General features: G+C 45.2%; 1 pseudogene; it reads right to left on the bottom strand.

Moving 5' to 3' along the window:
- Window positions 1–243: 243 nt before the first annotated feature.
- LOC144695182 (3-beta-hydroxysteroid sulfotransferase-like) lies at window positions 244–25416 on the bottom strand (annotated as a pseudogene).
- Between the last annotated feature and the right edge of the window lie 1314 nt (window positions 25417–26730).

Raw genomic sequence — 26730 nt, 5'->3', positions numbered from 1 at the left:
ACTACATCCACCAGTCCCCCCATCTACCCTGCTAGTTACAACTATTAATAGAATTGTCAAATAGAATTTCTCTTTTGTAAATCAATGTTGATGCTGACCAATCATAGTATGATTATCCAAGTGCAATGATTCCAACAGTTTCTCTGTAACTGATTTCTAACTGCCTATAATTCTCCGTTTTCCCTCCCCTCTTTTCTTAAATAGTGAGGTTACACTTGCTGCAACATTTCCAACATCTTAAAATTACTGCTTATTTGAGAAAGAAGGAAGGTCACCAATATCCTAGCCAAACTTCACAGGGAAATCGGCCATTCTCTCTTGGTAGATTGAATCAAACCACTCATTCTAGACACAAGAAAGTGATTCTTCCAGTCTCTAATAACCCCTAAAAATAAATAATCCCAGATTTAAACATTAATTAAAAAGTGTAATATACATATCACATCAATTTAGAGTTAGTAGCATTAACAATTCTTAATATCACTCACTCACTTTTCCAGAACCGTTTTATCCAATTCAGGGTTTCAGGAATTTGGAGCCTATCCCAACAGGCAATGGGTGCTAGGCAGGGTATGCCTAGGACAGGATGCCAGTCCATCACAGGGCACACTCACACACACACTAAGGGGAAATTTACCATAGCCAATCCGCTTAACCAGCATGTCTTTGAACAGCGGGAGGAAACTAGAGCACCCAGAGGAAACCCACGCAGACATGGGGAGAACGTGCAAACTCCAAATGGACAGACACTTGAGATCAGAATCAAACCCGGGTCCCTGGAGCTGTGAGGCAGCAGCGCTAACCACTGTGCCACCATGCTCCCCCAATTCTTAATATCATACGTGTAAAGTAATGCGTATCAGTACAATATTGAAACTGGACCAAAAACAAAAATAGGGTGATTCTGTGCTCCAACACTTCAAATGAGATGTGGTGCTCAACATCTTGTGGGCATTTTGGAAAAGCATAGGTCATTAAGGTGTGCAGACAAAATCATGGGCAGTGCACCTACAACACCCTGAGATGCCTCTCCTTGTGACCAACTACCCGATGCTGCCAGACCTGCTGAGTTTTTCCTGGTATTTCTGTTTTTGTTTTACCCTTTAGGGAGCATTGGATTGTGGAATCACCTCTAGGTAGTGCAAATGAAGATCCACTGTGCAACTCTATCTGCACCACTGAAGCATTCTACAGTAACACATATTATTTTTCATTTAACCAATCAGCTTTTATGGTCTAATATACCTTGGATAGAGGATTGGCTAACCAACAGAAAGCAGAGAGTCGGGATAAATGGGTCTTTTTCTGGATGGCAAGCTGTAACTAGTGGGGTGCCACAGGGTTCGGTCCTTGAACCCCAATTATTTACAATCTATATTAATGACTTGGATTCAGGGGTAGCTAAATTTGCAGATGACACCAAAATAAGTGGGAAAGTAAGTTGCAATGAAGAAATAAGAAATTTATAAATGGATATGGACAGATTAGGTGAATGGGCCAAAATTTGGCAGATGGAGTTTAACGTGGAAAAATGTGAGGTTATCCATTTTGGTTGGAAGAATAAAAAGGCGACTTATTATTTAAATGGAGAGAAACTTCAGAATGCTTCAGTGCAAAGGGATCTGGGTGTCCTCGTGCATGAATCGCTGAAAACTAGTATGCAGGTACAGCAAGTAATAAGGAAGGCAAATGGAATTTTGGCATTTATTACTAAAGGAATAGAGTATAAAAATAGGGAAGTGTTGTTGCAACTGTACAAGACATTAGTGAGACCGAGTACTGTGCACAGTTTTGGTCCCCTTACTTGAGGAAGGATGTAGTTGCATTGGAGGAGGTTCAGGGGAGGTTCACTAGATTGATTCCAGAGATGCGGGGCTTGTCTTATGAGGAGAGATTGAGCAGTTTAGGCCTATACTCGCTAGAGTTTAGAAGGATGAGAGGAGATCTAATTGAGGTATATAAGATGCTAAAGGGGATAGACAAAGTAGACGTGGAGTGGATGTTTCCCCTTGTGGGGCATTCTAGAATGAGAGGCCATAGTTTTAGGCTAAGGGGTGGTAGATTTAAATCAGAGATGAGGAGGAATTACTTTTCTCAAAGGGTCGTGAATCTGTGGAATTCACTACCTCAGAGTGCAGTGGATGTCGGAATGCTGAACAAATTTAAGGAGGAGATAGACAGATTTTTAATTAGTAACGGGTTGAAAGGTTATGGGGAGAGGGCAGGAAATTGGAGTTGAGGCCGAAATGAGATCAGCCATGATCGTATTGAATGGCGGGGCAGGCTCGAGGGGCTGAATTGCCTACTCCTGCTCCTAGTTCTTATGTTTATAAGCAATGGGCTTTGATGTAAGTATGTTCACCATCTCTATTTTGGGCAAATCTATCTCAATGCAAACTAATTTCAGATAGTTTAAATTCTAAATACATTTAGAAAATCTAAGAAACCCATCGGTGAAGATCATTAATAGTCATGGTATTCCGTCACAACCAGATAATTTCTACATGTTTCCTATTGATATTAAATTTCTTACAGTGAAAATAAGGACTAGAACTGAGACCAATCTTTAAAAAAGCTTCAAACTGATTTGTACTGACCTAGTTCTTTCCTGTGTTCAGTAGCACTGCTCACCTTTTCTATAAGAAGAGCCACTGTCATTATTGAACAGCTCTGACGCAGCTTGGTAATTTGTTGCAGGGTTTTCTTTCACATACTTGAAGGTACAATGATCCAAAATTGACTCCAAGGTTTCTCCATCGAATTTTTTATTGAGAAATGTTGCAACTTCTTCCATCAGCCTGCTGAGATCCTTTAACAAGTTAAAATTAACATTAGGTTACTCAGTTATCAATTTGAAGTATAATTCCTTTTCAACACATTCACTGTCAAGCATTCTCCTAATATTAAAGTATATACTCATCCACTAGAAGTGTAGCAACACAACCTGAATAAACATTATCAAATTGTCTGCATCTGCCTGACAAAAGTCAAAGCTTTTTTCAATATAGTTGCTAACTTTTTAAGCAATAATTGAGAGCCATTGGCTGGGATTTTACTGTGCCCGCTGGTGTCGGGCGTGTTCGGTGGCATGAGTGGACAATATGGTAAGAAGGCTAAAAATCGGTTTCATTGTGAAACCAGTTTGCGATCGTCTGCTCTGCCCACCGATGGCAGGCCACGTTTCCAGCCAATGGACGTTGGGAACCTCATTGTAATACATCAGCATATAATTATAAAGCCAGGTTGCTGGAATCATCCCCCACCACCAGTGGATTGTCGCCCATGTCAGCTTGATTGCAGACCAACGTGTTTCACAATAACATATAAAAGAGGTCCACTTGGTGGGCTGCACTTTGAGGGGAACTCAGAGGTGAGCACACAGTAACATTGTGGAGTGCACACCCAGGTCGCCTGTTGGACTTCAAGGTTGAGGCACATTGTTTGGGGGGCATGCAAGGGCTGCCGTATAGTTGAGGTGACTGGGAGATGGGGGGTGCAAGGGCTGCCTTGTGGTTCAGGCGACTTGAAGGGGGGCAAGGGTTGCCCTGCGGGCGGGAGGTGAGGGGTGGTGGGCAAGGGAAGCAGTCACGCATTAGGGAAATCTTGTATAAAGTGACCATTCATTTGCAGCTGAGACAGTTCAAGCGCAGCCACTGATATGATTGGAGTTGGGCCTCTAGCTTCTCTGCCCACTCAAGCAATGCAGTGGCATCAAAGTACGATCAAGCGCTCCAGACCTTTTCACCCCCCTGGCACAGACTGTAAAGTCATGAGCATTTTAGTGGACTGCAGAACAATTGGACGACTGGGCACGTTGTACAATCTCCTTGCAAAAGCTGGCCATGGAGCAGTCACTGGTGGAAGCACTCACAGACCCTTGCAATGTCATCATCCCGGTTTGGTCCAGTCTCCCCCATGGTTCAAGCTAACAGTGCAGCCTTGCAGTGCGGGTTAGGAGAATGCCCGTGCCTGAGCTGAGAGCACAGCATGCAGTCTGATGGGCAAAGCTGCCGCCAATCTTTCAGGTGGAGTGGGGCAGAGGTGGATGGGGTTTCAGGCAGCCATGGACCGCACTAATCTCTGGCCATCCAAGTGGTGGCCAGCACTCTCTGGGATGCACTAAGGGGCCTTCAGACTTAACCAAGATAGGTTCTTAGTGCACCCGTGCTAACCATCAGAATGCTGAAAATATGGATCCGGTGCCTGGACCGGTCTGGTGGAACACTGCAATATAGTCCACAGAGGGTGTCACGTATCGTCGTGCCAGCTGCACCCTTTACAACCTGGCACTCTAACAGGGATAGGAGCTGTCTGAGCAGGAAATGGAGGAGCTGCAGGTCTCCTCCAATGAGGAGGGCGCTGACTGGCATAAGGGTGAGGAGGTCCTTGAAGGCGACGATGACGGGGATGAAGTCCTTGCACTGGCCAGATGAGGCAGGCCGATCTTCCTCCCCACAAGGGGAGGTGCCGCTGTTGGCCACCACCATCTTGGCTGCCAGCGAGGCGGGGGGAAAGGCCCCACGCCATAAGAAGGCACGGAGGAAGACCTGCCACCTGGAGGCAGCCCCCCAGAACCCCCAAACCTGCCCTGATCCTCAGACCCCTGAAAACACCGACTCAGGGGTAAATACATCATCTGGCCCCAGCAACGTGTCTGCACATGCTCCTGGGCCCATATGCGCCTCAGCCCCACCTGCTGGGCCTGGCGTCGTCCCTCTGTGGGTTCCCAGGTTTTGTGGCAATGGTTATTCTCAAAAAGATTGACCTGCCCAAACCCCAGAGGGCGGTGCGTCCAGTGGGGCTGGAGAAGACAGTGAGGGCCTTGCAGATGGAGGTCTCCTCAGCCCCCTTCCTACCCCAGAAGAGACGCCACCATTTGGCGGGGGAGGACCTTGCGACTTGTGAGGTCAGATGTGTCCCCTCCCCCAGTGAAGAGGTGGTGGTGTCTCCGCCCCACAAATCCTCGCTCTGTCCTCTTGGGGGAGTCCAAATCCCCAAACCCTTGCTGCGGTCCCCTGAGCAGGGCCTCTCGGGGGTCAGTGATGGTACTACCCTTGTGGTGATGCTCCACCCTGACCCACCTTGTACCCCCAAGATGCCATCTGGCCCACCAGGGGACTTCAGCAGTTCATTCATGGCCCCAACCACTGGTTCATTGGGTGGTGTTGGCGAGGAGGGCCTCCCTGCTCTGTCTCAGCCTTTGGCGCCAGGTGCTACTGTTTTGGACCTAGAACTTTTTCTGGATTAGTCTGGCGACCTGGTGCCTGAGGCAGAGTGGGTCTCTGAGCCGCTGCCACCCTCTGACCCAGAGTCCCGAGAGGAGACCAGTGAGGACCCCTCTGGCCTTGATCCTGGGGGTGGGATCGAGGTGGAGGTGGAGCCGACTGGCAGCTCCAAACTAGCCCCCGTACTCAATACAGGGAGGGTCTGGAAGATGGAGGAGGATGGGGGTTTTGTGGTGGGCACCAGGGACGACTTACAGTCATTGTTCAGTGAGGTGGTGGATGCCCTGGCGCCCCCCCACTGATTCTCCCCTCATCCCTTTACGAGAGCTCTAGGTATTTTTAGCAAGTAATCGTGGATGTCAAGACAGGGTCCAGTTGGCTCTGGACTGGTGGCATTCTTTTCCTCTTGTGTTCTGGTCCACCCATCAGACCCTAAAAGCCCCTGGGCTGAACCGGAACGCTAAGAGGAGGGTCCACACGTTTCTCGCTGGGCTCCTGAAGGAGAGGAAGGATTAAAATAGTCCTCTCCTTCTTACACTAGGCATGGTGATGGTAGCACATGCTTCTGACAATGAAGACTACCATAGCTAGCCTCAACATCAACAACAGCAAGGACGCACAGCGCAGCTTCCAGAACTTCTCGGTCCTCCGGGATGGGAAGTATGCGGTGTGGTTCCTGCAGGAAACTCATACCGTTCCGGGAGACAAAGCTATGTGACTCCTGGAGTGGCGAGGGGGGATCTAAATGAGTTACCTAGCCTCCAATTCTGGCAGGGTGGCTATCTTGTTGGTCCCACGTTTTTAGCCAGAGATCTTGGGGGTCAAGGAGCCAGTGCCAGGCCAGTTGCTGCACCTTACTGTGTGCCTAGGGGGCGTGGTGCTTCACTTATTGAATTCATACGCCCCCTGGGTGCGCTGCGGCAAGTGAGCTTCTTTGAGGAAGTGTCCACTCATCTCGGCTCCATCGACGCGGACGAATGCATCGTCCTCGGTGGGGTGGGGGGGGGGCGGATTTCAATTGTACCCTTGAGGCCAGGGACAGTCTTGGCACCCGGTACCACTCGCTAGATTGAGGGACCTTGAGGTTGGGTCCTTCGACTTGGTAGACGTCTGGCAACATCTCCATCCTGACTCCAGTGTTTACACTTTTATGTCGTCTGGAGTTGGAGCATCCAGACTCGACCGCCTTTACGTTTCAAAGGCATTCGTGTCCTGCGTTCTGTCGGCTTCTGTGCGGCAGGTGCCGTGCTCGGACCACCGTCTGGCGTGGTCGTTCTATTTTGCACTCGGATGGGGTCAGCTTACTAGCACTTTAACAAGCTGCTGCTGGAGGATAAGTGGTTCTTGGACTCGTTCCAACGTTTCTGGGCTGGCTGGAGGAGGAAGCGGGGAGACTTCTGCTCCTTGAGGCTATGGTGGGATATGGCCAAGGCTCACGTCCGCATCTTCTGTCAGGAGTACGCGAGGGGGTTGTCAAAGAGGTGGAAATCCAAGGTCAAGGAGTTGGAGAAGGAGGTCTCGACCTGGAGGCACGTCTCCGTCAGCCTGATGTGGACCCGGCCCTGCGGTTGGCGTACAAAGAGAAGGACACGCTGCGGGACCTGCAACTCGTCAGGTCCCACGGTGCGTATGTTAGGTCACAGATCCAGTTCCTCCAGGACCTGGGCTGTGGCTCCCACTTCTTCTGCTCGCTGGAAAAAAGGCACAGGGTCTGTCAGCAGTTCTTTACGCTGCTAGCCGATGACGGATCCCTTGTCTCAGATCCAGAAGGCATCAGGGCCATTGTCAAAACCTACTACACTGCCCTGTTCAGCAAGGGTGCTCACAGAGTTTTGTGGGAGGACCTGCCACAGGTTGGCCGGAAAGCTTGACTCCCCCTAGAAGTCTGGGGGAGCTGACCGGCGCCCTCGACAGCCTCTCCAGTGGCAAGTCCACGGGGCTGGATGGGCTGACCGTGAAGTTCTTCAGGGCATTCTGGGATATCCTGGGAAACGACTACGCGGGGGTCCTGGGAGGGAATACCATGACTAGGGAGATGCCCCTCTTGTGAGGCAGGGCTGTGATTGCCCTGCTGCCAAAGAAGGGGGATCACAGAACTGGCGCCCATTCTCCCTCCTCAGCACGGATTACAAGATCTTTGCCAAGGCAATGTCTTCTCGCCTTGGTACCGTGCTGGACCACATGATCCACACTGACCAGTGCTACATGGTCCTGGGCTGTACCATCTTCAACAATATCCATCTGGCCCAGGACATCATCCATTCTTCCCAGAGGACTGCCCTTCCTGTCTCTTGTCCAGAGACTCTGCAAGCATTCGGGTTCGGGATGCATTTTATCACCCGGATCCGACTTCTGTACGCTGCTGCAGAGTGTCTAGTTAAGGTTAATGGGTCCCTGACAGTGCCGCCGCTTCACTTTGGGAGAGGAATGCACCAGGGCTGCCCCTGTCTGGCCAACTGTATCCTATCTGTGTGGAGCCTTTCCTGCGCCTCTTGTGGAGGAGGTTGTGGGGATTGCTTCTGTGCACTGGGCATCGGGGTGGTCCTCTCAGCTTTTGCCGATGACGTGGTCCTCATGTTCACTGACCCGGCGTCCACATGTTCACCGACCCGGCTGTCCTGCGGAGGATGCGCGAGTGCCAGGAGGTCTACTCTGCTGCGTCCACTGCCAGGATCAACTGGGGCAAGTGTTCTGGACTCCTGATCGGTCAGTGGCAGATGGATCCCCTACCTGAGGATCTCAGGCCTTTCACCTGGAGCAGGACTAGCCTCCTCTACCTGGGGGACCACTTCTGCCCTGCTGAGGCATCCTGCCGAAGAACTGGCAGGAGTTGGAGGCCAAAGTCACCACTCGCCTGCTCTGAATGCTGTCTTACCGAGATCGAGTGATGGTCATAAACCATGCCATGTTGTGGTACCAGCTGGTCACTTCGACCCCTCCTCCAGACTTTGTCACAAAAATCCAGAGAATGCTCGTCGACTTCTTCTGGGACAAGAGGGTGCACTGGGTCGCTGCTGAGGTTCTGAGTCTCCCGCTTAGGGAGGATGGTCAAGCGCTGGTCTGCCTACGCCAGAAAGTGGCGACTTTCTGCCGTCAGGCCCTGCAGCGATACATTTACGTCGAGCCCCCTCTGAGATGGTGTGCCCTGGTGACTTATTTCTTCTGTCATGTGCACGGCTTGAATTATGACATGCAACTCCTGTTTGTAGACCGGAGGGACCTTCGTGGCTCCTTGCAGGCATTGTCCATCTTTTACCAGGACCTGATCAAAGTCTGGAACATGGTTGCCTCGCGGCGCAGCTCTCCCCCATCAGGAGTAGCGGCTATCATCAGGGTGCCGCTGCTCAGGAATCCGCCCCTCTGCCCTTTTCAGTGGCTGGCCAAGGGGAGGGCTGTGGCTGCTGGGTTGGGGATGTGCTGGGTGGCGGAGGAGTGGGCTGGATCATTCCACAGGAGTTGGCGCATCGCGCATTGGTAGACATCCGGCTCACGGCCAATGCCATTAAGACCTTAGGACGGTCACGCTTGGCCCCAATGGCATACTCAGACTCTTATTTAAAAAACCTTACTGTTGTTTTGTTTGCACTTAAGTCCCATGCTCCCCTCCACGGAGAGAAGCCGGGAGGGAGAAGGACCTCCTCGTGAGGCTCCTGGGCCTGGCCAAGACGGCCATTAACAGATCAAGGCAGTGGGCGATCGAGGGTGTCGTCCGACCCAACCGTCTGCCCCTCTTCCGCCGCTACGTTCATGGCTGGGTGTCCCTGGGGAGGGAGCACGCGGTGTCAGCCGGCACTGTCGAGGCCTTCCATGCTCGGTGGGAACCGTGGGGACTGGGGTGTTTTATTGACCCTGTTAATCACATTTTGGTTTAATGTTTTCAAGTTTCCTTTAAATTTTGTCTTTGTTTTTGCAGTTTCCCTTTAAAGGGCTATCTTTTACTTAGTGCTAATTTTGTTAGTTTACTTGGTTGAGTCAAAAGAGTTACATCAACTTAACTTTCCTAACCTGGCTGCTACATCTTGGTGGTCCACTGCCATCCACAGTGGAGTTAGAGGCAGCCTGCTAAATGTTACGCCCTGTCTGTGATGATGATGGCGAGTGTCCTCTGGAGGGCAGAGATCTGGAGGGCCCCAGCCTGCTTTCGGAGTCCTGCTGTGTGGCGGTGGCTGTTTCCCAGATGTGCCTGCGGAAGCAAGGGGAGATAATTAATGCATGGCAATGGCCTGTGAAACAGGACACATCACTCACAGCATGATTGTCTGATGGATGTTACACTTCTGGATCCTCACTTGCTAGAGCACCGCCGACCTCACCATCAGCACAGGAACTGTCCAGATCGTCGCCAGCCAGCTAGATGGCTCTGTTTTCAAAATCCTTGAGGACTTTGATTTCACACATTCCTCTACCGGTCTGCGACCTCTCCCTCTTGTTGTGTGCCAGCTTGTCCTGTATGAATAAAGATGGAGAGAGAGTAAGTAGGATGCCTGTGAGACCAGATGATAAGTATGCCTGGCATGTGCGTGTGTGGTGAGTGGTCTTATGGAAGGGATGAGGAAAATGAAGGTGTATGTGATGTCCCTTGAACTGGCAGTGAGTGAAGGCCCTGTGGATGTGTGATGGGCTTGTGAGTGCGTGAGTTAAGGATGATGAGAAGACTGACTGTCGGAACAGAGGAGACCATTCATCGTCTTGCGGCACTGGGTGGCTGTCATCTTTTGAAGGGCGTTGGTGCTGACCATTGCTGCCACCGCCTCCCAAGTCTGGTTGGTCACACCGCTGCCTATCTTACGGCTAGAGCGGGGGTAGAGGACTTTGCAGCAGGCCTCCACAGCATCTAAAAGCCATTCCAATGATGTGTCATTAAACCTGGGGGCTGGAGTCTTTTTGCCTTTCATGGACATCTTCCCTGCAGTAGTCCAGGGCTGGAAGCACTGAAGTGTGTGCATGTGGCTGGAATTTAAATATGGTGCCCAGTGTGATGAAGCAGCGAGGTGATGGCGTGGCAGGCAAATGAGAGCCCACCCGCCATGGAAGCGGTGTGTTTCCCAGGAATGAATAATTAATGCGGCGGGTCTGGGGCAATATGGAGTGAAAAGCCGCCATAGCGGCTGGTAGGTAAGTGCAAATCTGGGATCATTCCACCCATTGTGTCAGTTGTGGTTCAGTGGCATTCTCACCTCTGAGTCAGCAGTTGAGGATATAAGCCCCACTCCAGGGAATGGAACATACGAATTAGGAGCAGGAATAGGCCATTCAAAAGGATCATGGCTGACCTGATTGTAACCTCAACTCCACATTCCTGCTTACCCTGATAACTTTTCACCCCCTTGCTTATGAAGGATCTATCTACCTCTGCCTTATAAATAGTCAAAGACTCTGCATCCACCACTTTTTGAGGAAGAGAGTTCCAAAGACTCTCAACCATCTGAGAGAAAAAATTTCTCCTCATCTGTCTTAAATGGGTGAGCCCTTATTTTTAAACAGTGACCTCTACTTCTAGATTCTCCCACAAGAGGAAACATCATGTGGTAGAATCTAGCCTACCCTGTCCAACCCTTCCTCATACAACAACCCGCCCATTCTCTGAACTGCATCCAATGGATTTACATCCTTCCTTAAATAAGGAGAGCAATACTCTACACGGTATTCCAGATGTGGTCTTACCAATGCCCTGTAAAACTGAGGCATAACCTTCCTACTTTTGTATTCAATTCCCTTTGCAATAAACAACAACATTCTATTAGCTTTCCTAATTACTTGCTGAACCTGCATACTAAACCTTTGCAATTCATGCATTAGGACACCCAGGTCCCTCTGCATCTCAGAGCTCTGCAATTTCTCACCATTTAGATAATATGTTTCTTCTTTTTTCTTCCTGCTAAAATGGACAATTTCACATTTGCCCACATTATATTCCATTTGCCAGATCTTTGCCCACTCACTAAACCTATCTATATCCCTTTGTAGTCTTTTTATGTTCACTTCAAAATCTACTTTCCTCTTAAATTTGTTTCATCAACAAATTTAGCAACAATATCTTCAGTCACTTTATCCAAGTCATTTATATAAATTGTAAGAAGTTAAGGCTCCAGCACTGATCTTTGTGGCACGCCACTCATTACATTTTGCCAAGCAGAAAATGACCCATTTATGCCTAAGGAATTGAAGGAAATTAGTATTAGTAAAAAAATATATGGTGCTGGAGAAATTAATGGGACTGAAAGCCGATAAATCCCCAGGGCCTGGTAATCTATATCCCAGGGCACTAAAGGGGGTGGCCATGGAAATAGTGGATGCGTTGGTTGTCACCTTCCAAAATTCTGTAGATTTTAGAACAGTCCTAGCAGATTGGAAGGTGGCAAATGAAACCACACTATTTTAAAAAAGGAGGGAGAAACCATGGAATTACAGACCAGTTAGCCTAACATCAGTAGTAGGGAAAATGCCAGAGTCTATTATAAAGGATGCGATAACAGGATATTAGAAAATATCAAAAGAATTAGACAAAGTCAATATGGATTTATGACAGGGAAATCATGTTTGACAAACCTACTGTAGTTTTTAAAGGATGTAACTAGTAGAATAGACAAGACAGAACCAGTGGATGTGGTGTATTTGGATTTTCAGAAAACTTTTAATAAAGTCCCACATAAGAGGTTAGTGTGCAAAATTAAAGCACATGGAACTGGGGTTATTGGCATTGATTGAGAATTAGTTAGCAGAAGGAAACCGAGAATAGGAATAAATGGAAGGGCAAGTGGTGACTGGTGGGGTACCGCAGGGATCAGTGCTTGGTCCCCAGCTATTCACAATATATATTGATGATTTGGATGAGGGAGCCAAATTGAATATTGAGTTCAACAATTTTAGATCATGAACTCTCTCCTCCATACCCACCCCCTTTCCGATCCAACCTTTTTTCCAATAATTTATATAGATTTTTCTTTTCCCACCTATTTCCATTATTTTTAAATGTATTTCCATCCATTGTTTTATCTCTACCTTTTAGCCTATTTCAATCCCTTCCACCCACCCCACCCCCACTAGGGCTATCTGTACCTTGCTCATCCTGCTTTCTACCCTTAATGTCACCTATTAACACATTCCTTAGATAATATCACCACCGTCAACACCTCTTTGTCCTTTTGTCTATAACATCTTTTAGCTATCTCCACCTATCACTGGGCCTCTATCCAGCTCTACTTGTCCCACCCCCCTTAAACCAGCTTATATTTCACCTCTCTTCTATTTTTCCTTAGTTCTGTTGAAGAGTCATATGGACTCGAAATGTTAACTGTGTTCCTCTCCGCAGATGTTGTCAGACCTGCTGAGTTTTTCCAGGTATTTTTATTTTTGTTTTGGATTTCCAGCATCCGCAGTTTTTTGCTTTTATAATATTTCCAAGTTTGTTGACGACTCATGACTAGGTGGGAATATGAGTGGCGAGGTGGATGTAAAGGCAATTCAAGGCAATTTAGACAAGTTGAGTGGGTGGGCAAATTGACCTATCCCTTAACCTAATTTTCTAGCTCACTTTGGCTGACTCTGCTTTCATGTCCTCATAATTGCCCTTAGTTAAGTTTAAAATACTAGTCTTAGACGCACTCTTCTCTCCGTCAAACTGAATGTTAAATTCAATCATATTATGGTTGCTGCGACCTAGGGGCACCTTCACTCCGAGGTCATTAATTAATCCGATTGAGTACACAATATTGGCTGAAACTTCAGTGTAGAATGAGGGAGTGCTGCACTCTTTAGTGTTGTGAAAAATCTCCTTACTGGCATTGTAATTATTTTAAGTTGAAGGCCTCTCAAGCACTGATTGCCCAGCCAGAGGAAATAGCCTTTTTCTAGTCACTCTATCAAATTCTGCAGAATTTCATTAACCTCTATCCAATCACTTCTTATCCTTCTCTGCTCCAATGGAAATCTTCCCATGATCTTAAGCCTCCCCTCATAATTCCACTTCCTCATTCCTGGCACGATTCTCTCAATGATTTTAATTACTTTTCCATAATGGAACACCCAAAACTGTTCAAAGCACTCTGACTATAATCCAAACAATGTTTTGTGTAAATTCATCATAACTTCTCCATGCTCCTGCCTATAGAATCCAAAATTCTACTTGCCTTTTTTTTTACACCAAAATTACAGATTTAATTTCCCAACAGATCGTCTCATCATCAGCTGTAGAGGTGAAATATGCTCTGATGACATGTATTTGATTACACATCAAAGACTTAGCACTCTCTCACTGCTTCCGGTTATAAGGAAGTGGCTAATTTTTAAAAATTCATTTTTACGGGATGTGGGCTTCGCTGGCTAGGCCAGCATTTATTGTTGGAACATAATCAAGATGCCGCATATTAGATTGAGCTTGTCTCTCAGTACAGTGGTGTTGCCCAATCGTTTAAGCTGTCCGTGTGTCTTACATTCCACTGTAAACCCAATGACAGCATAGCCTGGTAGTTTAACAATAGGAATCCCTTGTGATCTGAACTTAATTTCATAACTTTCCCATGGGCTTCATGTGCTCTTCTCCAATGTTTCGAAGTTAGATTGTGAAAAGATGCAAATTATTAAGCTGCTTATTCTAAAGCAAGTGAACATATAGGGTTAAAGACAAAGAAAATTCCACTTATTGGGCAGAATTTTCCCAGAATTGCACTAAGTGCAGGAGCGGGCGGATAAAATGGAGTCCTATCGGCGACGAAAATTGCGGGTTTTCACGTCATATTGTCCTGAGCCCACCTCATTATTTATTCACTCTCACGAAATACGCCATTTCCATGGTGGGCTGTCTCTCATTCACCCGTCTGCTAACACCCTGCTGTTGCATCACACCAGCCGCTATCTTTAAAAGGTAGCCGCCAGCAAAACGGTCATTGACACCAGCTCACCACCACTGCCTGGGAGACATGGCTACCAAAGGAAAAATTACTGCAGGCCCATGCTTCAATGACGGATCCCTCGAGAAACTGCTGGATGCCGTGGAGACCCGCCGGGATGTGCTCTACCCCTGCTCTGGCTGCAGGATAGGCAGCAAAGTCACCAACCCGGCTTGGGAGGTGGTGGCCACAGAGGAGGGCAGCCACCCAGTGCCGCAAAAGGATGAATGATCTCCTCCATTCTGCCAGGATGTCACTCTTTCTGTCCAAACAGAGGTATGCTCGGACAGAAGACTACCGCGCACCTGCACTACCTCAAGGCCCAGAATGATGTCAGGGCCGAGCACGACTGTCCTAAGGTTGATTGGCATTAGCCGCAAGTCGGACGTCCACAGACGGGCGATGCGTAACTTCGGTGGAAGCATCCAGCCCACTCCTCCACCACCCAGCACGGCCCCGATCCTGGTCACCCCGGCAGCCACAGCTCTCCTCTCCGCCAGCCACTGGAAAGGGCAGAGGGGCGGATTCCTGATAAGTGGCTCTCTGGCGATAGCTGCTACTCCTGGCAGCAGAGAGCTGCGTCGCGAGGTGACCATGTTCCAGACTTTGATCAGGTCCTGGTAAATGCGGGCAACTCCTGCAAGGAGCCACAAAGGCCCCTCCGGTCCACAAACAGGAGCCGCATGTCATAATTCAGGCCGTGCATTTGGCAGAAGAAATACGTAGCCAGGGCTCACCATCTCAGAGGGGGCTCAACGTAAAGGTATCACTGCAGGGCCTGAAGGCGGAAAGTTGCTATCTGGGTGTGCAGGCGCACCAGCGCCTGACCGCCCTCCCTAAGCGGGAGACTCAGAACCTCAGCAGCGACCCAGTGCACCTTTTTGTCCCAGAAGAAGTCGACAAGCATTCTCTGGATTTTTGTGACAAAGTGACCAGCCGGTACCACAACATGGCGGAACTCGACCCCGGTAAGATGTGGGCATCCCTGGCTTGGCCAACATTTTTTGCATACCCCTAATTTCCCTTGTTCAGAGGGCATTTAAAAGTCATCCACATTGCTGTGAGTCTGGAGTCGCATGTATGCTAGCAGATTTCTTTCCCGAAAGGACATTAGTGAGCCAGATGGGTTTATATGACAATTGACAACAGTTTCATGGTCATCGTTAGACTTAATTCCATCTGCCATGGTGGGATTTGAACCTGGGTCCCCAGAGCATTACCATGGGGTCCCTGGATTACTAGTCCAGTGACAATATCACTATGCCACAGCCTCCCTAAGGAAGCTGTCTTGCACAGCCTGGCCACGGGTGTTGATCATTTGCACAAACTGTTCACTATTGGCAATAAACTCCTAAGAATGTCTCCCTTCCTGTGGCTCCTTATTCTGATGAGCAGTGTCACTCAGATGTGAAACCTTTCTACACAAGATAAAAGGCTGGTGTCTCAGTCCAGGGCCTCTTATCTGTGCTCTGTGCAGCCTTCAGATCACAGTGATGGTCCAGCCTCACACTCCCTGGAAATATTACTGATGCCTGCACCTTGGCGGTGCTAGTTGTTGTTACCAGAATGTAGTAGGGAGGTGCCACAGAGGTCTCTCACTCTCTGTGTGCTCTCAGCACCTTTACGGTGGGGCTGGCCCCCATCACACCAGCATCTGTGACCAGTGATGCAGTGATGCTGAAGGGCTGAGGTGCTGAAGGCAGACCCAGCATCAGATGCGTGTAATGTTTCATGGCTGCATTAGTGAGATGGCCCTGAGCACTTTAAATATGGCGCCTGGCGTGAGGAACTGGTGAAGTGATGGCGTGGTGGGCGAATGAGAGCCTGCCCATCATCGAAATGGCATGTTTCCCTAGAATGCATGCTTAATGAAGTGGGATTGGGATGATATGGCGTGAAAAGCCACCATTGCGGCTGGCGGGTAAAACATTCTTTGTCCCACCCTCTCACCGCACTTAGTGCAAATCTGGGATGATTTTTCCCAATATTGCTTTTAGTTTCTTACAGTAAAGGTCTTAAAACTTGAATTTTTTTCATGTGCTCCTTCCAGACAGTCAGTGCAAATTCAAACATCTATTTAAAGGGTATTGGTCTCTACAGAGATCTTAACTCTTGGAAAAAACAAATTAAACATCAGTACAATTCATACAAAGTCTAAAATCAGAAGACTTGACACTATTTCCCCTGCTTAATAGCATCAGGTTCTTAAACATTATGACTCATTTAAGCATCTTTAGTTATCAGATATAAACAGCACTTACTTTCTGCATATCATATGTTACAAACAAGATGTTGAGTTCATCCTTATGACGATACCAGTCCCTAATGTGGTTAAACTAAGATCCAAAAATTACTGAAAAGACAAATAAGTATGGTGAGTAAATGGTGCTACAGGGTACCTTTACTGTAATGGAGCATAATTTCAACATTTGCTCCGCTCCCATAACCACTTCAAAGATGAGGGCAATTCCTAGTGTGGTACGAAAAGTGCTCCCGTGTGATATAATGGAGATATATTTGTGATACTTGATGGCTTGAAGAAACCTCAGTGATAATCAATACTCAAATTTTTGCAGCTCTTGTACAGAGGGCTGATGTTAGAATGCATTTCTTAATGCAAATGTGCTGAAAATCTGGTACCCTCATCACTAAAAAGCTGTTGGGGCTGGGCAGGGTGGGCAATTCAAAACAAATTGATAGATTTTTGTTAGGCAAGGATATTGACAGTTAAACAGCCAAGACCGGTGTATGGAGTTAACATGCAAATCAGCCATCAATTAATTGAATACCAGGACAGCCTCGAACATAAGGAAACAAGAGATAGGAGAAGACCATTTGGCCTGTTGAGCCTGCTCCACCATTCAGTATGATCGTGACTGATCTTGGCTTCAACTCATATACCTTGATTCCTGAGAGACCAAAAATAGCTCAGTCTTAAATTTATTTAATGATGGAGCATTCATAATCCTCTGCGGTGTAGAATTCCAAAGATTCACAACCCTTTAATTGAAGAAATTTCTCCTCATCTCAGCCCTAAATGATCAACCCCTTATTCTGAAACTGCCCCAGTATTCTAAATTCCACAGCCAGGGCAAACAACTTCTCAGTATCTACCCTGTCAAGTCCCTTCCTAATCTTGAATGTTTCAATGAGATCACCTCTCATTCCTCTGAATTCCAGAGAATATAGACTCAATTTACTCAGCCTCTCGACACAGCACAACCCTCTCATCCAAGGGAGCAATCTAGTGAACTTTCACTATACTGTCTCCAAGTCTATCCACCCTTAAATATGGAGACCAAAATTGCAGAAAGTATTCTAGGTGTGGTCTCACCAAAGACCCATACAATTGTAGCAATATTTCTTTTTTTTTGTACTATAATCTCATTGCAATAAAGGCCAACATGCCATTTGCTTTCCTAATTGCTTTCTGTACCCAGATGTTAACTTTTTGCATTACTTTTACAGCCAAGTCTCTCTAAGCATCAACATTTCCAATTTTCACGCATTTTGAAAAATATTCTGCTTATCTATTCTTACAACCAAAGTGAATAACTTCACACTTCCCCACATTATGCTCCATCTGCCATCTTGTTTTCCACTCATTTACCCTGTCCATATCTTTCCGTTGCCTCTTTACGCCATCCTCGTAGCTTGCATTCGCACTTTAGTTTGTATCATCAGCAGGTTTAGATACATTACTCTCCATCTAGGAAAATAGGAGCACAGGACTTAGGAGCAGGAGTAGGCCATTGAGCCCTTCAAGCCTGCTCTGCCATTCAATAAGATCATGGGGGATCTAATTGTGGTCTCAACTCCACTTTGCCATCAGTCCTGCATAATCCTTGACTCCCTGTCTATAAAAAAATCTGTCTTAGTCTGCCTTGAATAAATTCAATGGCTCAGCAACCACTGTTCGCTGGGGAAAAGAATTCCACATACTAACAAACCTTTGAGAGAAGAAGAATTCTCCTCAAGTCCCCTCAGGATCTTATATGTTTCAGTAAGATCATCTCTCATTCTTCTAAATTCCAATGGGTACAGGCCCAACCTGTTCAACATTTCTCCATAAGATAAGGCCCTCGTCCCAGTAATAAGTTGAGTGAACCTTCTCTATTCTGCTTCTAACACAATTATATATTTTTTCATATAAAGGGAACAAAACTGTACACAGTATTCCAGACTTAGTTTCACCAAGACCATGTACAACTGCAGTAAAATTTCTCTACTTATATATTCCATTCCCTTTGCAATAAATGCCAATATTCCATTTGCCTTCCTAGTCACTTGCATGCTAATGTTTTGTGCTTTACTCTTTGCAGATAACTGAGGCTCAAGCACTGATCCTTGTGACACTCCAGTTGTTACAGCCTGCCAACTTGAAAATGCCCCATTTACCTCTAATCTCAGCTTCATGCCCATTAACTAACCCTCTATCCATGCTAATATATTACCCCCAACTCCATGAACCCTTATCTTGTGTATTAACCTTTTGGGTGCACCTTATTAAATGCCTTTTGGAAATCCAAGTATACTGTATCTACTGGTTCCCCTTTATCTACCTTACTAGTTACATCCTCAAATTTGATGTCTAAATTTGTCATCAGTGATTTATCTTTTGTAAAACCATGTTGACTTGTTCTAATCATACTATGCTTTTCTAGTCGCATTATTAAGACTTCCTTAATAATAGATTCCAGCACTTTCCTGATGACTGATGTCAGGCTAACTGGCCTGCAGTTCCTTGTTTTCTCTCTCCCACCTTTCTTGAATAGTGATGCTATATTTCCTAACTTGTGATCTGTTGGGAATGTTCCAAATCTAGGGAATTTTGGGAAATCATAACCTGTGCATCTACTATTTCTGCAGCTATCTCTTCTAGAACCGTAGGAGGTAGGCCATCAGGTCTTGGGGATTTGTTGGATTTTAGTCCCTCAGGTTTCTTCAATACTTCTTTTCTGCTGATATTAATTGCTATTATTTCCTCACTCCTATTAATGCCTAGGTTACCCTTTATTTCTGGCATGTAACTTGTGTCTTCTACTGTGAACAGACACAAAATATTTGTTCAATTTTTCTGCCATTTCCTCATTATTCATGATAATTTCTCCTGTCTTAGCTTTTAAGAGACCAATGTTTATTTTAGCTGCACTCTTTTTTAGATACTTGGAAAAGTTCTTGCAGTCTGTTTTTATATTCCTTGCTAGTTTACTCACATATTCCATTTTTCCCTTTTTATCAACTTCTTAGTGGCCTTTTGCTAGTTTCTAAAATACTCCCAATCTTCAGACTTATTACTATTCTTTGCAACATTGTAGGTCTCTTCTTTTAATTTAATACTATTCATAACCTCCTTAGTAAGCCATAAATTAATTTTTCTCGCTAAGTTTTTGTTTTTCAATGGAAAGTAAATTTGCTGAGCATTTTGAATTCTTTCTTTCAATGTTTCCCATTGTTTATTTTGCCCATACCTTTTAGACTATTCATCCAATGAGCTCTCTGCTCATACCTATGTAATTGCCCTTAAGATTCTTGTTTGTGACTGGAGTATGTTGAGGGGCTGAATGACCGCCTCTTAACCTATGTCCCTAAACGATAAATTTTTAACTTCAGCGCAGAAATAAAACCTCACTAAAAATATTCAGTATAAGCTTCCATTTGTTACCATTTCCTTCAATAAATTGCTTCAGAAAGTGAGGAAAATCCTTTGGTGTCTTCAAGTAATGACTGTATTAGTGATAGTGGTATGATGACACAATCACATCCTTGGGATTTCTGGCAACATAAATGACCTGAATTGGAAATTAAATACAAAAGCAGAAAATTCAGTTGCCAGCTGCTGTGGATTTAGTTCAGTCTATACTGAGTCATAATTTACCTAAGCCATTTCCATTTTCTGTTTTTCTCAACATATTCCCCACACTTGTTTCACTTCTGTTATTTGATTTTGTATTTCTCTCCTTTTTCTTTCCTTAGCTGATTTGTCTATCACTTTACAGAATGCATAAGCAATTCCCTCCTGTCTTAGAAAATTGTCACCTTGTATAGGGGATTTGAGCCAGGCCTTGGAGAGTAAGAGAATACACTGAACTCGTTCCCAAGATCACAAGGTACGTATGGCTTAGGAGGGGCATTTTAATTCATCCAGCCAGAAAGACCTTACGGCACCCAACTGATTCCTGATCTTGTTTGTTAGTGCCTTTCTATCTTTGTGTGAAAAACACATTCTTTTATCAGTCCTAAATTTATAATTTACTATTTCAAACTTACTTTCAATTTATTGTAAAGTAGCATTCAGGGATTACTTTTTAATTCTTTCAAAGGATGTGGGCAGTTTGATGAATAGACCCATCCCTATTTGCCCTTGAGAAGGTGGTGGTGAGCTACCTTCTTGAACTGCTGCAGTCCATGTGATATAGGTACGCCCACAGTGCTCTCAGGGAGGGAGCTCCAGGACTTTGACCCGACAACGGTGAAGGAGCAGTGATATAGTTCCAAGCCAGAATGGTGTGTGGCTTGGAGGGTAACCTGAAGGTGGTGGTGTTCTCATGTGTCTACTGCCCTTGTCCTTCTAGATGGTAGAGGTCATGGGTTTGGAAGATGCTGGTGAGTTATTTGGTAAGTACTGTCTCCATTTCCTTGACTATGTTGATTCATCTATGAGATACACACTTAAAATTCTCCTTTCCAGGCTGATAAAACAAAGTGTTTCTAGTCTTTCCCCATAGTTTAAACCTCTGACAATAAGGAGCAGCCTCTTGGTTATTCACACATTTTCTCCAATTTATTTTGATTTTGGGGATGATTCTTTTAATTCCACTTCTCCACCTAATTTGATATTGTCAGCAAATTTCATTGGGTTTTTGAATCCAAGTCATTGTTTAAATAAGAAACAGTGATGGTCTCAACACCCAGCCCTGGGGAACCCCACTCAGTATTCCCCATCCCACCAAGACATGACTTATTTAACTAGCACCCATTCTTTCCTATGCTTCAAATCATTTATTTTCATGTAGCTCTACCCTGAATCACACTTGGCATGCAGATTGATCTATGTTGAAGAAAACTAGTAAAACAATGTCCTACAATCTAGATACTACCACCTGTTTAGTTTCTAATCCAAAAAGACAGCCCTTAGCCTTAAAACCCACGCAAATTCTAGCTCACCAAACTGGCACTTTTAGTGCGCACCTAGACATTCCAAAAGATGTAAAAAAAACAAATTCCCACATTCAATTTTAATTTAGGTCATCAATTGAATTACTGGATTTATTAATAGAGTAAAATCTTTATTATCTGGCAGGTGCACGGAATGGGTGGTGCCGGTTAATCAAAAATCCGGTTAATGGAGAGTTCCATTTACTAGTGAAATACAGTGCAATACTTGTAGCATGAACTAATCTGCAAGTACTCAGGAAGTAAAGAACAATATTCTTTTTACTTCTAATCTTCAACAGTACATTAAAATATAAATTAAAGTATGATATAATACAGTATACAGGTATAGGTTCTGGATAACATTGTAATTGCTTCCTTTGGCAAAGTGATGATTCATATTAGGGGACCATCAGAAATTCTGGTTAGTAGAGAATTCCAGTTGGTAGAGTGCCGGATAACAAAGTATACTGTTTTAATTTTAACAAGTAAAAGAACATAAGTCAGCACAATTTTACACATTTCTCAGACATTTCAGAATGCACTGCTTTTGCACATCATATCTGTCTGTCCCTCCTTGGATCACAGGACACAAAATTGGGCATTGTGGTGCCTGTAGTTTTAGTGCTACAAATGCCATTTTGCTTCCAAAATGGCCAGCCTGCTACGCAGCCTGCCAAGCAGGATGCTATTTTGGGTAGGTCAGTAGTTCACATATTGGGATCATGCGCCAGAAGTAAGCAAAGTAGGCAGACCACGAGACCAGTCAGCTGAATTGATGCCAGAACTGCAATTTTCAACCGCGCTGCTCCAGCACTCTCTCCTAAACATGGACAGCTGCATATACATTTAGCAGCTGGCAGATGGTTGCACTTCCTTTGTATGTAGTTTTGCAGGATACACGGAATGTTTTGGAGCTCCACAAGGTAGTGTCCTAAGTCCAACAGTTTCAGCTGTTTCTTCGATTACTTTCTGTAGTAATTATGGTTTTGATAAACATTGGACTGTAGCTTTAAGAGTAATCTTGTGTTGTAAGATCACATGATCTGTGTAAACCAATCAGTTAGCAGCGTGGGCAACCTCTAGTTCTTCTTTAATCACGGAGTTCGATGCATACGTGTAGTTTCTGCTGCTATCTTGTAAATAAAGTTAAGAAAAGTTGTCTGAAGATCAACTCTATAACAAGCTGGCGACCAGGGTAAATCGGGATCGGTGCTGTGCCTCTCCCAGTGATTGTGAGTATCTAAGTTCATTAAAAATAAAAGAAGATATACTCGTCCAAAATGCCATAGTTTGGCAGAATCAATCCCTTTGAGCCAGCCACAGATGGTTGGCCACACTATATAGAACATTTTGCATTCTTCTTTCAAGCAAACAAAATTACAGGGGAAGAAAAGAGGAGGACGATTCTCCTGAGTAGTTGTGGGAGCAAGACCTACAGTTTAATTCAAAGCTTGATGGCCTCCAGTGCCCCAGATTCGAAGACTTTCAGTGAATTAGTGGACCTCACTAAGGGACATTTTCAACCTAAGCCCTCAGTCATAATGTGGAGGTTCAAGTTCAATTCACACGACAGAGCCGCAGGGGAGACAATTGCTACCTACGCAGCAAAATTAAGACAACTAATGGAACGTTGTGATTTCAGTGAAACCCTGAATGACATGCTTAGAGATTGTTTAGTATGTGGCGTGCAGGAAGACACTATTCAGCGAAGATTGCTGGCTGAAGTGAATCTTGATTTTAAGAAAGCGTTAGAAATAGTACTGGTGATGGAAAGCGCTGTAAGGGATTCACAAGTAATTCAAAGGGCGGAAAATGGTGTTCTCCTAATCGGGTGGGAAAGTGGTGCGAAAGTGGTGCGAAAAGCCGGACTCTGCCACAAAGTGGGAAACAGCACCCACAAACCGAAAAATGAGGAAACAGTTTAACAACGAAATCGAAAAATAACTTTCTTCAACGTGGAAACAATCAGTCTTCCAGCGACTGACAATTTACAAAAGTATAATGTTATTTTTGTCACAAAAGTGGACACATAATGAGACAGTGCAAAGCGAGATTTAAACAGGCCTCCAAACAACAAACAAAGTCCAATGAAGCCTATAGTGTAGAACTGCCAGAAACTATCAATTCTGACATGTATTCATTATTCAACGTGAAAGTTGGGAAGACAGAGCCAATATTTGTTACATTGCAAGTGAATGGTAAACCATTAAAAATGGAGGTAGACATGGGTGCTTCTACCACTGTAATAGGAGAACACACTTTCAGATATTTAAATAAAGGTGATCAATAATTAAATTTGGAACAAACATCTGTCAAGTTGAGAATGTACACAGGTGAAGGAATCCAAGTAAAAGGTATTCCCAGAGCAACTGTTCATTATAGATACCAATCGGCACAGCTACCAGTGATGGTGGTAGAAGGGGAAAGGCCAAGCCTACTAGGACATGATTGATTGAAAGTGATTAAATTAAACTGGTCTGAAACCTTCCAGTTGCGAGCAGGTGCACTACCAGAGCTGCTAAACAGATAGGACACCATCTTCAAGGACGAACTGGGAAAAATCCGAGGCCTACAGGCCAAGATTTACGTGGACCCAGAAGCAACCCCATGGAGACAATGGAGAGCTTACTATAGGGACTACCTCAGGTTGTGGTCTACCTAGAGGGTATACTAATAACTGGATTCACAGAAAAGGAACACTTGGCTAACCGAGAGGAAATCTTGAAATGATTTTTTAAAGCAGGTGTGCGTCTGAAGAAAGAAAAATGCACTTTTCAAGCAAACAAAGTCATTTATTTGGGCCACAGGGTAGATCCCAAGGCTTACACCCAGTTGAAGAGAAGGTTAAAGCAATATGAGAGGTACCTGCACCCAAAAACACCTCTGAACTTATATCATTTTTAGGGATGATAAATTATTATGGTGATTTCTAACAAATTTATTCACAGTTCTAGCCCCTCTACATTCGCTGCTAAGAAAGAAACAGCATTGGTTTTGGGAGGCACCCCAAAAAGAAGCCTTCATGAAAGTAAAACAGCTCTTACACTCTTCAAATTTGTTAGTGCAGTATGACCAGACGAAGGAATTGGTGCTAATCTGCGATGCGTCCGCCAATGGAGTGGGAGCGGCCAAGCAGACAAGAAACTAGATGAATTGTGATCCAGTCCTGTCTTGAGTGAGAGACCAAGTTGTTACATGGTTGGTCCCAGGAACCAATCTCTGATGAATTGAAGCCATTTTCAGCGGAAGACATGAGATAAGCAGTCAGGATGGTATTCTATTATGGGGTGCATGGGTAATAGTTCCTGCACGAGGAAGGGAACCACTTTTAGTAGAGCTACACAGCACCCATTCAGGGATCTCCTAAATTAAGACGATAGCGTGGAGTTATCTTTGGTGGCCGGGGATGGACGGCGATATTGAAAATGTGGTAAAACATTGTGTGCAATGTCAACAGCTACAAAAGTTGCTGGTGGCAGCCCCATTGCACCCATGGGAGGTCCTGATAGACCCTGGGTGCGTTTGCACATTGATTACGTAGGTCCTTTCCTGGGAACCACATTTCTATTGAGTATAGATGCTCATTCCAAGTGGTTAGACGAATGAGGTAAAATGGCCGATGGCCAGCAGTACTATAGAAAAACTACGCCAGAGCTTCGCCACCTATGGATTGCCAGAGGTAATTGTCTCAGATAATGGTACTGCATTTACAAAAGCTGAGTTCCAACGGTTTATCAGCCTCAACGGTATCAACCACGTGAAGACTGCACCATACCATCCATCATCAAACGGACTGGCAGAAAGGGCAGTATAAACTTTTAAGGCGGGAAAGAAAAAGTTACCAAGTGATTCGTTGGAGACCAAACTTTCTCACTTTCTATTTCCCTACAGAATGAACCCCCCCCCCCACAGTATGACAGGAGCAACACCTGCAGAATGGCTGAGGCGCCATCTTCGGACAACACTAAGCCTAATATTTCCCAGTTTGGAGGGGAAGGTGTAGAAAAGTCAAAGGAACCAAAAGGCGACTCATGATTTGCATAGTCGCAAGCGACAATTTACTGTTGAAGAAACAGTATACGTAAAGAATTTCGGTGGAGGACCGAAGTGGTTACCTGGTAAAGTAAGTTCTGTGACCGCACCATTGTCGTGCCATGTGGAAGTGGAGGGCCGGACCACCCGTAAGCATGTGGATCATTTAAGAAGAAGGGAGATACCCCAACAAAGTGATATTTCACCTGTAACCATTGCTGAACCTGTTCAACTGTGGTTCCAGTTGAAGTTGCTCAGCCAAGGATAGACATGCCCGATGTCTCTGTCGGAGTGGAAGACACTGAACTGCCTGTGCCTAATGAGGTACCTGATGTTAATGCAGTTTCAGAGAATGTGGTTCCTGCCAAAGAATCGGAAGTTGTGGAGCTACATTCCACACGGATCAGGAAACCACTCGAAAGACTGAACTTGTAATTTCATGACCCATGTAAATATGTAATGTCATGAGATAAATATCTTTATAAATACAAAATGTACATAAAAGTTTAAGGGCGAGGAATGTAGTAATTATAGTTTTGATAAACATAGGGTTGTAGCTTTAAGAATAAACCTGTGTTGTAAGATTACCTGATCTGTGTAAAACAATCAGTTGGCAGCGTGGGGAAACTCTAGGAGAGAGTTCTTCTTTAGTTATGGAGTTTGAAGCACATGTATAGTTTCTGCTGCTGTCTCATAAATCAAGTTAAATATCTCCACTAAGAAAAGCTGTCTGAAGATCAACTCTATAACACCTTCCCTCCATCCAAAGATCAGGAATGGGATGACATTCATGCCATACAAGTGCCAGGCAATGACTATCTCCAATAAGAGAGAATCTAACCATTTCCCCTTGACATCAATGGCATTGCCATCACTAAATCCCCCACTATCAACATCTTGGGTTACAACTGACCAGAAACTAAACTGGACCAGCCACATATATACTGTGGCCACAAGAGCAGGTCAGAAGCTGGGAATTCTGTGAATTAACTGTGAAGGAACTCACCTCCTGCCTCCCTAAAATCTGTCCACTATCTAAAGGCAGAAGTAAGGAGAGTGATGGAATATTCCCCACTTGCCTAAATGAGTGAAGCTCCAACAACACTTGAAGTTTGACACCATCTAGGACAAAGCAGCTGCTTGATCGGCACTCCTGTTCAATATCTTGAACACTCACTCTCCCATTACTGATGCACTGTGGCAGCAGTGTGTACCATATACAAAATTAACTACAGCAACCCACCAATCTTCCATCAACAGCAGCTTCCAAACCCATGACCTCTACTATCTAGAAGGACAACGGCAGCAGATGCATGGGAACATCACCACCTGCAAATTCCCCTCCGAGCCACATAACCTATAATGTTACACCAACCATCAAAAAAACATTGACTGATTAACCAAATACTTGGCTGGTGCCTCCACCC

The sequence above is a fragment of the Cetorhinus maximus genome, chromosome 21, assembly GCF_964194155.1.
Source record: "Cetorhinus maximus chromosome 21, sCetMax3.hap1.1, whole genome shotgun sequence".
Classification (NCBI taxonomy): Eukaryota; Metazoa; Chordata; class Chondrichthyes; order Lamniformes; family Cetorhinidae; genus Cetorhinus; species Cetorhinus maximus.
This window is presented reverse-complemented; position numbering and strand designations above follow the sequence as displayed.